Source organism: Ovis aries, chromosome Y (assembly GCF_016772045.2).
Source record: "Ovis aries strain OAR_USU_Benz2616 breed Rambouillet chromosome Y, ARS-UI_Ramb_v3.0, whole genome shotgun sequence".
In the NCBI taxonomy this organism is placed as follows: Eukaryota; Metazoa; Chordata; class Mammalia; order Artiodactyla; family Bovidae; genus Ovis; species Ovis aries.
Window position 1 is genome coordinate 1,317,827 of NC_082741.1, and position 14,131 is coordinate 1,331,957.

Sequence of the window (14,131 nt, forward strand, 5' to 3'; positions counted from 1 at the left end):
GTGGGGGCGGAGGGGGGGGTGGGGCGGAGCAGGAGGGGGCGAAAAAGGACATTCGATTCGAAGGGTGGCCGCTCTCTTGATGAGTTTCAAAGAACCGCTCGTTTATTTTTCAAGAAGCGTTTTCACGGGGGAGAACACACACAGTAACTGGTGATGTTGCAAAGATCATGACTGTGGGTGAGACTTGGCCATCAGGAATGGGAAGTGGCATTTAGTGTGTGGTCGTGGTAGATGAGATTAATTAATTGATACCAAAAGTTATGACTCTGGAGGCAGTGACTTTATGGGCGTTAGAGGCTCAAGTGGTGAAGAATCTGCCTGCAGTGCGGGAGACCCGGGTTCGATCCTTGGGTCCGGAAGATCCCCTGGAGGAGGAAATGGCACCCCACTGCAGTATTCCTGCCTGGAGAATCCCATGGACAGAGGAGCCTGGCGGGCTACAGTTCACGGGGTTGCAGAGAGTTGGACAGGACCGAGCAACTAACTTTTCTCTAAGATGCTTTGAAGAGGTGGGCTTCGGAGAGCCACGTAAATCAGCGACTGGGTCCCCGGAAGAGGTTGGCGGACTCTCAGAACGTTTATGTTCGTGTGCTTTTGAATATGTACCTGTTCATTTCGCTGCACCACGTGTGAGCTGCGGCCCATGCGAACGGGTTCCCTGACCGGAGACGGAACCCAGGCATTTGGAGCTCAGAGTCTTAGCCCCTGGACCACCAGGAAAGTCCTTATTGTCTGAATACGTGCCCAGGAGCAGCCTTCCTCCTCCATTTATCCTTTAGCTTTTTCACATTTTTTTTTCCCCAGGAAGGTGAATCTCTGCATGACCAAGGCTTTAAATATTTTAATCAGTCAGTACTGCACACAAACAGGAGAATCCCAAGGAAAATGGAAAGGAAACGTGAGTCTTTAATTTGCCCAGGTTCCTGCTAATTATGTTCCCGGGGGGAGGCAGACGAAGCTCTCTTTTACATTAAACGTATAAAGAACCTCTTGACTTCTCATTCAGTTCAATTCAGTTCAGTCGCTCAGTCGTGTCCAACTCTTTGCGACCCCATGAATCGCAGCACGCCAGGCCTCCCTGTCCGTCACCAACTCCCGGAGTTCACTCAAACTCACGTCCATCAAGTCAGTGATGCCATTCAAACATCTCATCTTCCGTCGTCCCCTTCTCCTCCTGCCCCCAATCCCTCCCAGCATCGGGCTCTTTTCCGATGAGTCAACTCTTCGCATGAGGTGGCCAAAGTATTGGAGTTTCAGCCTCAGCATCAGTCCTTCCAATGAACACCCAGGACTGGTCTCCTTCAGAATGGACTGGTTGGATCCCCTTGCAGTCCAAGGGACTCTCAAGAGTCTTCTCCAACACCACAGTTCAAAAGCATCAATTCTTCGGCGCTCAGCTTTCTTCACAGGCCAACTCTCACATCGATACATAATGTCATACATAAGGACTTCTCATTAGTCCCTTGAAAATATCGCAGTGATTTCTGTGATATTAAAACTGCAAGCTTGGAAGATACACTGATTGTCGGGGAGCAGAGAGAGACGGAGAAGAAGGCTTAGCTTACCTGCGGTCAGGATGGCTGCTATTGATCTCATGGTATTAATTCTTCACATCATACTTTTAACTAAGTGCTAAGGCTCAGATTCAGACGTGGCTTCAGGGGCTTGAAGTGTTTCAGAAAAGTTTTCTCCTATCAGTGAAATATGCGATTGAAACAGAACACGTCTCTACCAAGGGGTAGCTGAAAATCCAGAGAGACTTCAGAGAGCTTCCTTGTGCCCTTAACATAGAATTACATTTTGACCTGGACGTTTCAATGCTCTGTAATAACCTTATGGTCACCAGGGGGAAGGACGGGGGAAGGGATAGTTAGGAAGTTTTGGGAAGGACATGGACACACCGCTGTATTTAACATGGAGAACCAGCAAGGACCTGCTGCCCAGCGCAGGAAACTCTGCTCAATACTCTGTAATAACCTTATGGGGGAAGGATGGGGAAGGGATAGTCAGGGAGTTTGGGATGGACATGGACATACAGTCTGCAGTGATTGAATTGTCAGGGAGTTTCCACCGAAACCGGAAGGCCCTGAGTGGGACACCTGGGGAGTCTTCTGCTTTTGTAAAGGTCAAACAACACACGGGCACTTCTGGGAAGGGGCGGGGCGTGTTCGGAAGGCACAGCTGAGCGCTCCGCCCCCTTCCATTCACCTTGCAAATCTGAGAGTGATTTTTGAGGACTCACCCTGGCCGTGGTGGCTCCCAGCCCTGCCTGCGTGATCCGGGGATCTGAAAAAAAGAAAAAAACAAACACAAAAAAACCCACCGAAGTCAGAGGTCTCCTCCTGCCCTGAAATTCTGATGTATCAGGAGGTCTTGGACAAGCCTCACTGCTGGCCAGAATCTTCACTTTCTCTGCCCACTGAAGCCGAATGAAAAATACGGAGACAGAGGTTGCAGGAAATAGAAACGGGGCTTTTATTCTCAGCTGGTGGAGAGGGGAAGCCAGTAAACTCATGCCTCAAGGACTGTTCCCCGCCTCCTGATGGGGAGTCTTGTTCAGTCCCTGTCCTGGCCCAACTCTCTGCGACCTCAAGGCCTGCAGCACGCCAGGCCTCCCTGTCCTTCACCAGCTCCCGGAGTTTACTCAGACTCATGTCCGTCGAGTCAGTGATGCCATCCAGCCATCTCACCCTCTGTCGTCCCCTTCTCCTCCTGCCCTCAGTCTTTCCCAGCATCAGGGTCTTTGCCAGTGAGACAGTTCTTCCCATCAGGTGGCCAAAGCATTGCGGTTTCAGCTTTGGCATCAGTGCTTCCAGTGAATATTCACATGAGGTGTCTGAATGTTAGCACAGATGAGGTGTCTAGGGGCTTATACGAGGTGAGGGCGTGCGGTCAGAAGTCCGTGATGAGGAACAGAGGTGATACACTCTTCATTTCTTCCTCTTGCATTCTCACCAAGACAGTCTTAAACTGGCGTCAGTCACCCGCTAATTGACTCTGGCCGTCCGCTGACGCCGCCACCTCTTTTGCAATGAGTTAACTACAAGAGGAAGGGTGTTTTAAGGGTAAACACCAGATGCAGGACGTATTTACCGCAGAGTGGAAGGAAAACTACACGTGAGGTGTAGCTGCTGCAGGCTCAGAGGGCATAAAAGGCAACTTAGTTTCAGACGTGCAGACTTAGGAGCAGCTAAGTAACAACAACGACAAAAAAAAAACAACCTCAAAATACTAAAAATGTCTAGGCCTGCTCACTGTTCTAACTTCTTTGTTCTTAGGAAAGGGAAAGAAAAAAAAAAAAAAAACCAACTCATTCTTTTTTTTTTTTTTTTCTCCTTTTCACTGCAAACAGCCTCTCCATCGCAAGCTCAGGGCTGGGATGTGTGAAACTCGGAGATGAAACTCTTGGCTACACTCAGCGCCCTAAGCTGACTGGCCTCACAGGACCGCCTGCGTGCACAGTCGTGTCCGACTCTTTGTGACCCCACGGACTGTAGCCCACCAGGCTCCTCTGGGCGTGGGATTCTCCAGGTGAGAATACTGGAGTGGGTTGCCTTTCGCTTCTCCTGGGGATCTTCCCGACCCAGGGATCAAACCCAGGTCTTCTGCATTTGCAGGCAGATTCTTTAGCATCTGAGCCGCCAGGGACACCCAAGGAAGGAGAAACGATTCAGCAAGTCCACTCCAGCCAAGACATTCCACGCAAATCTCTTGATGACAACAGGGTCTTATCTAAGCAGTCTGCGTGTGTGCAGAAGCTTAGGCTCAAGAAGATGACTGCGAGGAACACCTCTGGTTCCCTTCAAGGCCAGCTGTCTCTTTTTTTCCTTTCACTGTATTCTTTTACTTTTTCTGGTTATAATGTGCAGACTGCTTTTAAGATGGAGAAAAGACCTTTGGACTTTGATGCCTGCAGAAAGGCTGTTAGTAAGGTGATCCCAGTAGAAGCAGCTGAAGAGCAAAGCCTGGGACTTCCCGTGTGGTCCAGTGGAGAAGAAACCGCCTGCCACAGCCTGGCGGGGCTTCCCTCGTGGCTCAGGCGGAAAAGAACCTGCCCGCAGTGCGGGAGACCTGGGTTCGATCCCTGCATAGGGAAGATCCCCTGGAGAAGCAAATGGCAACCCACTCCAGTATTCTTGCCGGGAGAATCTCATGCACAGAGGAGTCTGGCGGGCCACACAGTGGGGTTGCAAAGAGCCGGACAGGACTGAGCAAGTGATGGCATTGCATTGCCACAGCCTAGAGGGGTGCGATCGGATCGGAGGCGGGAGCAAAGTCGGAGGCGGGAGCAAAGTTCAAGAGGGAGGAGACAGGTGCATACTTGTGGCCAATTCATGTTGGAGGTATGGTGGGAACCAACACAGTATTGTAAAGGAGTTTTCCTCTCATTAAAAATAAACACATTTATTTAAAAAAAACCAATATTGTTAAGGAACTATCTTCTGATTAAAAATAAATAGATTTATAAGAACGAAGATTATAAAGGACCTATCCTCTGATTCCAAATAAACAGATTTATAACAAACAATATTGTAAGGGAACTATTCTCTGATAACAAATAAAGAGATTTATTTAAAAAAACAACACTGGAAAGCAACTATCCTCTGAATAAAAATAAACAATGTTATTTTTTTAAAAATAGTAAGGGAACTACCCTCTGGTTAAAAACAAACAATTTTATTACACAAAGCAACAACCTGCCTGCCAGTGCAGGGGACCCGCGTTCAATCCCTGGTCCCGGGAGATCCCACTTGCGTGGAGTCAGTAAGCATGAGCGTCATGACTGAGCTCCCGAGCCTCGCCTCCCGAGCCCACGTCCCTGGGGGTCTGTGCTCTGCTAGAGAAGCCCCCGCAAGGAGCATCCGCAGACCGCAGCTGCAGAGCGGCCCCCGCCCGCCACACCTCGACGCCGCCTGCTTGCAGCAGCCAAGACCCCGTCCAGCCGAAAAAACCTTTTTATAAAAGAGTGCGCGCCCAGGGCAGTGACAGGCCCGGGGCAAGGAGGGGGATGCCTCGGGGAGCAAGCCTCTGAAGGGGTCGCCCAGAGACGAGAACGGGGGCGTGTCGCCTGGGAACACTCCAGGGCTGTGTTTGGGACCGGGACCACCCATGAGCTCACTGCTCGCCGGGCCCCACCCAAGACCTCACTTCCTCTTTTTCGGCCCCCTGAGCTGGTCACAACACACAGCATCGCCCAGAGCATGCTCTTGAGGGCTTCCTTAGCAGCTCAGCTGGTAAAGAATCCGCGTGCAACGCAGGAGACCTGGCTTCCGTCTCTGGGTCGGGAAGACCCCCTGGAGGAGGGCATGGCAGTATCCTGGCCTGGAGAATCCCATGAACAGAGGAGCCTGGTGGGCTACAGTCCATGGGGTCACATAGAGCCGGACACGACCGATCGACTAACACACACGCATGCTGTTTGAGCTGCGGATCCTGCTTCATCTTCAATGGTCCATGCAAACCTTCACTTCCCCTCTGGGGAACGGCTCGGATCACCACCTGGGCCTCTGCCCGAGACCCCAGGAAGCATACAGAGCCCCCCACAGCTCAACAAGTGTTCATCACATCAGTTCAGTTCAGCCGCTCAGTCGAGTCCGACTCTTTGCGATCCCGTGGACGGCAGCACGCCAGGCCTCGCTGTCCATCACCAGCTCCTTAAAAGGTCCTTGGAAGAATTGGAGGTGGAACTGTCAGCCACTCAGTCATCTCTGACCCTCTGCGACCCCGTGGACTGCAGCCCGCCAGGCTCCTCTGTCCATGGGATTCTCCAGACAAGAATACAGGAGTGGGTTGCCATTTCCTCCTCCAGGGGATCTTCCCAACCCAGGGATCGAACCCAGGTCTCCCACACTGCAAGCAGATTCTTTATCAGCTGAGCCACCAGGGAAGCCCAAGAATACTGGAGTGGGTAGCCTTTCACTTCTCCACCAGATCTTCCCGACCCAGGAATGGAACCCAGGTCTCCCGCATTGCAGACAGATTCTTAACCAGCTGAGCCAGCAAGGAAGCCGAACCACCACGCAAATGCCTCCCGGGTCATGGCCCATTGCATTCTCTGCTTCCTGCCAGTGAGTCACCCCTGCCAGCTGCAGCCACTTCCTGAGACAGGGATCCTCGTCTTGCTGACGAGGCGCTGTCTCCTGCGTGGGGATTCCCCGCCCCGCCCCGTGCCGGGCTCAGCCCACGGCATGACATTCTTGCACGAGTCACTCAAATTCCTGAGCTTTTACACTCCTGTGTGCAAACGCATACTTGTACATTTGCTTCCCCACCCCAACCCTCCCACTGGGCACAGGACTTCTCACCCTTTGATTGCCAAACTGGGGTGGCTGTTGGGGGGGAGCTGGTTGTCTATGCTGCCCACGGGGTGCTCACAGACATGCCCTGACTGTCCCTGAAAGAGGGGTCAAACAGTCTGGTGCCTCCTAGAAGCTTGGCATTCAGAGCCACTCCCCCTGAGTTTGCCCGCTGGCTGGCAGGGCAGCTGAATGGGACACTGATGCCAGGAGGCTCTGGGAGAGTTGGAAAGGGGAGGGGCTGGGATGGCATTGCCCCTGCCCCAGGAAACTGCATTTTCATGCCCTAGTCCTGCAGCGTCTCAGCTCTTTTTCTCCATCATCCAGTGGACACAGGGGTGTGTTGGCCTCTAGTCGGTTCCCAGGGTATCACCCCACCAGGAACTAAGACGGACAGTCCACAGGCCAGGGGACCCACTTTTTCAGACAAGCGTGCGTATGCTTTTTTCCCCCATGGTGCCCATTAACTTAGAGACCCAAGTCACAGAACAGAGCTTGTAGATAGGTCAGCAGTTATCATCACAGATTGTTTGCCCCTTGGAAAGAAAGCTATGACTGAGCTAGACAGCGGATTCAAAAGCACAGACATCACTTTGCCGACCAAGGTCTGTAGACTCAAAGATACCGTTTTCCCAGCGCTCACGTATGGATGTGAGAGCTGGACCATAAAGAAAGCTGAGCACCAAAGAAGTGATGCTTTTGGTGTTGGAGAAGACTCTTGAGAGCCCCTTGGACTGCAAGGAGATCCAACCAGTCCATCCTAAAGGAAATCAGTCCTGAATGTTCATTGGGAGGACTGATGCTGAAGCTGAAACTCCAATCCTTTGGCCACCTGATGAGAAGAGCCGACTCATTGGAAAAGCCCCTGATGCTGGGAAAGATGGAAGGCAGGAGGAGAAGGGGACGACAGAGGATGAGATGGTTCGATGGCGTCACTGCCTTGATGGACATGAGTTTGAGTAAACTCCGGGAGTTGGTGATGGACAGGAAGGCCCTGCGTGCTGCAGTCCACGGGGTCGCAAAGAGTCAGACACGACTGAGCTAGTGAACAACAACATCTCATCTATTCGGGAAACCGGTAGCTACAGATACATGTCTCTGCAGTGGGCAGAGGGATGCTGGAGAGAGAGAGAGCTGCCACACCGGGCAGAACACACACATTATTTTTCATCTCCGGGGTGTGTGTTGTGTTTATTCAAAATATCCATGGCAATGACAGGTAGCTTTTGCAACGTGAATCTCTACGCCATCTAATCTGTTTGAGTGCCTTCCCCTCACTTACAAAGCTTGCCACAGTGCAGGAAATCTTAGCTGATCTCCAAGACTGTTCTTTGCGGTTACAGAAAAGCCAGATTTCGGGCCGCAGGAAGTCTCCATGGAGAACACGAAAACAAAACAGCAGAAACCGGAGGAGTCAGCAGGCAGCCTCGCTGCTGAGCCACGCGGAGACGGGGTGTCCGCCAGGGTGGGGGCAGTGGGGAGGCCGCTGGGCGTGTTGTGTTGTTTTTTTTTTTTGGTTTCTCTGCTGCTTTTGTAAGCTGTGTTTCTTTCCACTTGGTTCTGAAGCAAACAAACAAAGCCCTGTACTGTAACCTTCGTCTGTCCCGAACCTAAGAGAAGGGTGTTCCTCTTGGAGCAATAAATGTGTTATTTTCACACCAGGACCGGAGGGACGAAACTAGCATTTTCCCCTGAGACATGGTGACTTAATTTACAGTTTACAACCTCTCTTAAAAAAATATTTATGGTATACTGGAGTGTAGTTCATTGACAATGCTGGGTTAGTCTCGGCTGTACCCCAAAGTGACTCAGTTATACAAACACATGAATCTATCTTTTTTTTTTAGATTCTTTTACCATGTAGCTTATTACAGATCATTCACCAGAAGTGCCTAGGATATACAGTAGGTCCTTGCGTGCGTGTGGGATCAGTCGCTTCAGTTGCGTCTGACTCTCTGCGACCCCCTGGACTGTAACCGCCCAGGCTCCTCTGTCCAGGGGATTCTCCAGGCCAGAATACTGGAGTCGGGTGCCATGCCCTTCTCCAGGGGATCTTCCCAACCCAGGGATCAAACCCGAAGTCTCTTACATCTCGTCAATTGGCAGGCGGGTTCTTTATCGCTAGTACCCCCTGGAAAGCCCACAGTAGGTCCTTGTTGATTATTTTCTATGTATACTGAAGGATGGGCTTCCCTGGTGGCTCAGCTGGCAAAGAATCCGCCTGCAATGCAGGAGACCTGGGTTCTATCCTTGGGTTGGGAAGTGAGGAAGACAGGGGGTGTGTGGGGTCAGACACCCCCCCAGAAGCAGACACTGAGGCTCGGTCTCCAGGGGGGACTCCCTGTGGGGTCAGGACCTGCTGGCAGGGACCTCTGGGCGATGAGTCACTCCTGGGGAGGTCATCAGACACGCCCACGGCCACCAAGGTGACGGCAGGTCACAGGGCGGCCAGGCCCGTCCAGCTGACTGCCCAAAAGGACACAGCATTCCAGCAATGCCAGCCTCTGGGAGCAGTCGCCAGGGTCTCCCAAGGGGGGCTCCCAGACACCGGGAAGATGGAACTGGAAAATGCGGAAGGGAGCCCAGGAGAGGGGCAGGAACCAAGCTGGTGGTCGGCCGGGTCCTGGAAGACAGTCCCCCTCACTCCTGATCTCAATGCAAGTCCCAGCGGACGCCGGAGCTTCCAACTGAGCAGTTGCCACGTTTGAGGTTCCCAAGACCCTTCCTTGCTGTTCGGTTCAGTCACTCGGTCATGTCCGACCCTTTGTGACCCCGTGGGCTGTAGCCCTCCAGGCTCCTCTGTCCGGGGGATTCTCCAGGTGAGACCGCTGTTGCCACGTCCTTCTCCACCTCTGCCCTCACTGTGGATAAACTAAATCTCGGAGTCCCCCAGCCCCGTCCCCCCAAGTCCTTGACTTGGCCGGTGTTTTCTTCCCCCCTCCCCAGGGGGTGTCACGGCCCAGGGACGTCCTGATCGGAGCAGACAGATTAGCTCCAGAGTAAGAAGGACTCGTGATTTTGACGTGACTGGTGACTCCAAATGTCTTCCAGATGCTGAACGATCCATGCTTGTTGGTTGTTTTTTTTTTTTTTTAATCTAATCCATCCCTTGGAAGATGAAAAAGTATACGGCTGTCATTCTCCTTTCTGTGGGGTTTGCTTTCTTGAGTCATCAGCTGGTTGCAACTTGGGGACCCTTCCAAGATGTGTGGGAGCCTCCCGATTGTTCTCGGGCCCGGGGGTGTTGAGCTGGGAAAGGGAATTTCAGGACAAATGAGGAGAGAGATCTCCACGTGTGACTGTTAAGGAACGCTTCCCAGCCAGCTGTCTGCTGCAAACATTCACAGATCAGGTTCTCTTTGTCCTGGGAAGTAGGAACCTATTTTACACACTTGATTCTTCTAATTTTGAATGTTTCCCTCCTATTAATGCTGTGTTTTATTCTCTTTTATTTAATTCTGTTCTATTCTGTTTTTTTACTAATGCTGTACTTTATTTCATTTTATTTAATTCTATTGGATTCTGTTGTTGTTTTTTAGCCACTGAGTCGTGTCTGACTCTCTGGGACCCCATGGACTCCAGCCCACCAGGCTCCTCCATCCATGGGCTTCTCCAGTCGACAGTACTGGAGTGGGTTGCCATTTCCTCCTCCAGGGGATCTTCCCGACCTATGGATGGAACCCAGGTCTCCTGCGTTTGCAGGCAGATTCTTTGCCTACTGAGCTATGAGGGAACCCCATAATATGTTTACGTCCTGTTCCAAAATAATGCAGTGCAGAAACTTTAGCAAACAGATACCAAAACCTTCCTCAGCATACACGAACTAATTAAGGAAAGGTTTCGTGTGCCTTCTGTCATTTTCTCTCCGTCCTCTCAGGAGAGTTTCTGTAGAATATGCATTGCTTAGGCTGTGCCTTTAGGATTTACGAGTATTTGCAAACCATTAAACGATCTTCGGAGAAGCTTTCAAACGGCTGCAGTTTCCAAGTATAGACTGATTTCTGGCAGTTCCGCTAGCTGCTTTGTATATGTGTGCGTGTGCGTGTATCTTTTTACTATTCTGCTGTTGTAAAGAATATTCTTGATAGATAGAGGTTGTCATGGAGTGAATGAGTGTGTCTTTCCCAGAATTCACATATGAAAGCCCCGATTCCAAAGGTGATCGTATTAGGAGTTGTGGTTAGATTAGGAGGCTGGGTTACACAAGAAGGTGGGGTTAGACAAGAAGGTGGGGTTAGATTAGGAGGCGGGGTTAGACAAGAAGGCGGGGTTAGATGAGAAGGCGGGGTTAGATTAGGAGGTGGGGTTAGACAAGGAGGCGGGGTTAGATTAGGAGGCGGGGTTAGATTAGGAGGCGGGGTTAGACAAGGAGGCGGGGTTAGACGAGAATGTGGGGTTAGATTACGAGGCGGGGTTAGATTAGGAGGCAGGGTTAGACAAGGAGGCGGGGTTAGACAAGAAGGTGGGGTTAGATTAGGAGGTGGGGTTAGACAAGGAGGCGGGGTTAGACAAGGAGGAGGAGTTAGACAAGAATGTGGGGTCAGATTAGGAGGCGGGGTTAGACAAGGACGGGGGTTAGACTGGTAGGCGGGGTTAGACGAAGAGGCAGGGTTTTAGGGCATTATAGACCAGTAGTGGGATAGGATTAATGTCTTTATAGGAGAAACAGTGGCCTTTGACTGTGTGGATCACAATAAACTGTGGAAAATTCTCAAAGAGATGGGAATACCAGACCACCTGACCTGCCTCTTGAGAAACCTGTATGCAGGTCAGGAAGCAACAGTTAGAACTGGACATGGAACAACAGACTGGTTCCAAATAGGGAAAGGAGTACGTCAGGGCTGTATATTGTCACCCTGTTTACTTAACTTATATGCAGAGTGCATCATGAGAAACGCTGGGCTGGAGGAAGCACAAGCTGGAATCAAGATTGCTGGGAGAAATATCAATAACCTCAGATATGCAGATGACATCACCCTTATGGCAGAAAGTGAAGAAGAACTAAAGAGCCTCTTGATGAAAGTGAAAGAGGAGAGTGAAAAAGTTGGCTTAAAGCTCAACATTCAGAAAACGAAGACCACGGCATCCGGTCCCTTCACTTCATGGGAAATAGATGGGGAAACAGTGGAAACAGTGGCTGAGAGATGAAGAAACAGTGGCTGACTTCATATTCTTGGGCTCCAAAATCACTGCAGATGGTGCCTGCAGCCATGAAATTAAGAGACGTTTACTCCTTGGGAGAGAAGTTATGACCAACCTAGACAGCATATTAAAAAGCAGAGATGTTAATTTGCCAACAAAGGTCTGCCTAGTCAAGGCTATGGTTTGTCCAGTAGCCATGTATGGATGTGAGAGTTGGACTGTGAAGAAAGCTGAGCACCAAAGAATTGATGCTTTGGAACTGTGGTGTTGGAGAAGACTCTTGAGAGTCCCTTGGACTGCAAGGAGATCCAATCAGTCCATCCTAAAGGAGATCAGTCCTGGGTGTTCATTGGAAGAACTGATGTTGAAGCTGAAACTCCAGTACTTTGGCCACCTGATGTGAAGAGCTGACTCATTTGAAAAGACCCTGATGCTGGGAAAGATTGAAGGTGGGAGGAGATGGGGCCGACAGAGGATGAGATGGCTGGATGGCATCACCGACTCGATGGACATGAGTTTGAGTACACTCTGGGAGATGGTGATGGGCAGGGAGGCCTGGTGTGCTGCAGTCCCTGGGGTCGCAGAGAGTCGGGCATGACTGAGTGACTGAACTGAAGAGGAAGAGGCACCAGAGCCGTCCCTCCAACAGGTGGGGACACAGAGGAAAGGTGGTCACCCGCCAGCCAGGAAGCTGGCCCCACCAGACACAGAACCCGACTACTGCAGGATCTCAGACTCCCAGCCTCCAGGACTGCGGGAATAAGTGTCTGTTGTTTAACCTGTGTGCACACATCTGTTTCACAGTTTATATATATATATGAGCTTCCCAGGTGGCGCTAGTGGTAAAGAACCCGCCTGTCAAGGGACGAGACAAAAGAGACTCAGGTTTCATCCCTGGGTTGCAAAGATCCCGTGGAGGAGGGCATGGCAACCCACTCCAGTGCTCTTGCCTTGCCGGGGTCCAACCCCGGTGGATCCAGGGTAATTCGAAGGGGAGACGGAATCAGTGTCCTAGGAAAAAACTTATTTAATTACAGATATATAGAGAGACTGGAAATGGATAGTGTAGTAGGAAATATTAGTGGAGAAAAAGAGGCTGAATAACTTGGTTTACGTGGGATACCAATAAAATTCCAAGACAAGGAATTTGCACCATCTACGTTGGGCGACCGGCACCACTTGAATATCGGAAGGTGCCCCTCCTTGGGCTCCTTCTCACGTGGAACTTAAAAGCCAGGGCAAGTAAGTAGATGTGGCAGGCACCCACCCTCCAGGTGGGAATTCAGCCAGAAAAACAGGGAGAAAGAAACGACATGGGGGAATCAGTCTTTCCAGAAACTGATCTCTTTATTTTTTAGGTTTGCTTATATACCTTTTGTTACACATAGAGATAACTGGAAATTTTAAAGTCATGCAGGGGTCAGCAGTCCTGACCTTTATCAAAATCAGGTGCCTCACATAAAAGTATACATAAAGGTCTTAGGGGTTTTACATCATCTTCTGGCCATGAGGCCTGCTGACATTTTACGATCCTTTCTTTCTGATAACCAAAAAACTGATTTTTTCGAAGGGTGTTTTTTCTTAAACCAGGCACCACCCTCTGAAGGTGGCAGATAAAGTTGCATTCCTATTGGGAGAGGGTGTAGTGGGTTACAACTAAGAAAGGAATTTATTTGACCTAAGGTTAACATGATTAATCTTAAAGGTTAATACTTATTTCTCCTATATGCTAGTTATATTCATTATAAGGGCAGGGACTATGGAGATTTAGCAGCAAAGATCAGCCCAACAAATGAAAACCCTTCACCAATGTTCCCCTTAAGATCTATTTAGTCTTAAGATAGTGATAAAGTTACATTTTTGCACAGCAAGGACACAGTGATTTATAACAAAGTACAGTGATCTATTACAAAAGAGAAAATTCCTTAACTCAAAAAGTCTAGTATTGCTAACATCAAAAACTACTCTATTTCCTTTTCTATATTCCAAATACATTAATATATTCCCAGGTGCCTAAGGATATGGAGGCCTGGCAGCAATCATTGACTCAACAATGAGAAAAGCCCTATGCTAATTAACATTTTCAAAATACTCCAAACTCTCTGTGCTGTTTATGGTTGAGAGGTAGTAAACAATCATGTGCGTAGTGGCAGGAGTGTGGATAATCCTGTCACACAAGCTAGTCTGCCTAGCTGGCTGAGAGGTTTGACCTGAGACACCCTTGTTACACCCAGGGCAGGGAATTAGCAGCAATTATTGGCACAACAAATGAAAAACCCTTCATCAATATAATCCTTAACCAACCCACTATACCAATAATTTCTAACTTCCCAAAAGAATCTGCCTTTAGTAAGTTTAACACATCTCGTGCCTCTCACGATTGGGAGGCTATAAACAATCACATGTGGCCGGACGAAACTGTACAGGCGGGCTAGATAACCTTCAGAGGAGTTCGTAAGTTGAAACACTCTTGTCACGCCCAGGAATTTTTATTGACTTGGAGCTGTAAGTTAACTCCTTCTCCGAGAGAGGTAATGGGGGTCAGCCCCCCGTAAAGTCAGAGGTATAGGTGAGAGCATGAAACAGTAAAGTAGGCAGACCCTGGTTTTGGGGGTAGATGCTCGGGAACAGGGGGTTTCCTGAGGCTCGATCCACCTTTGTGTATGCCGAAGCCTCCTTCCTCATGACCTTTG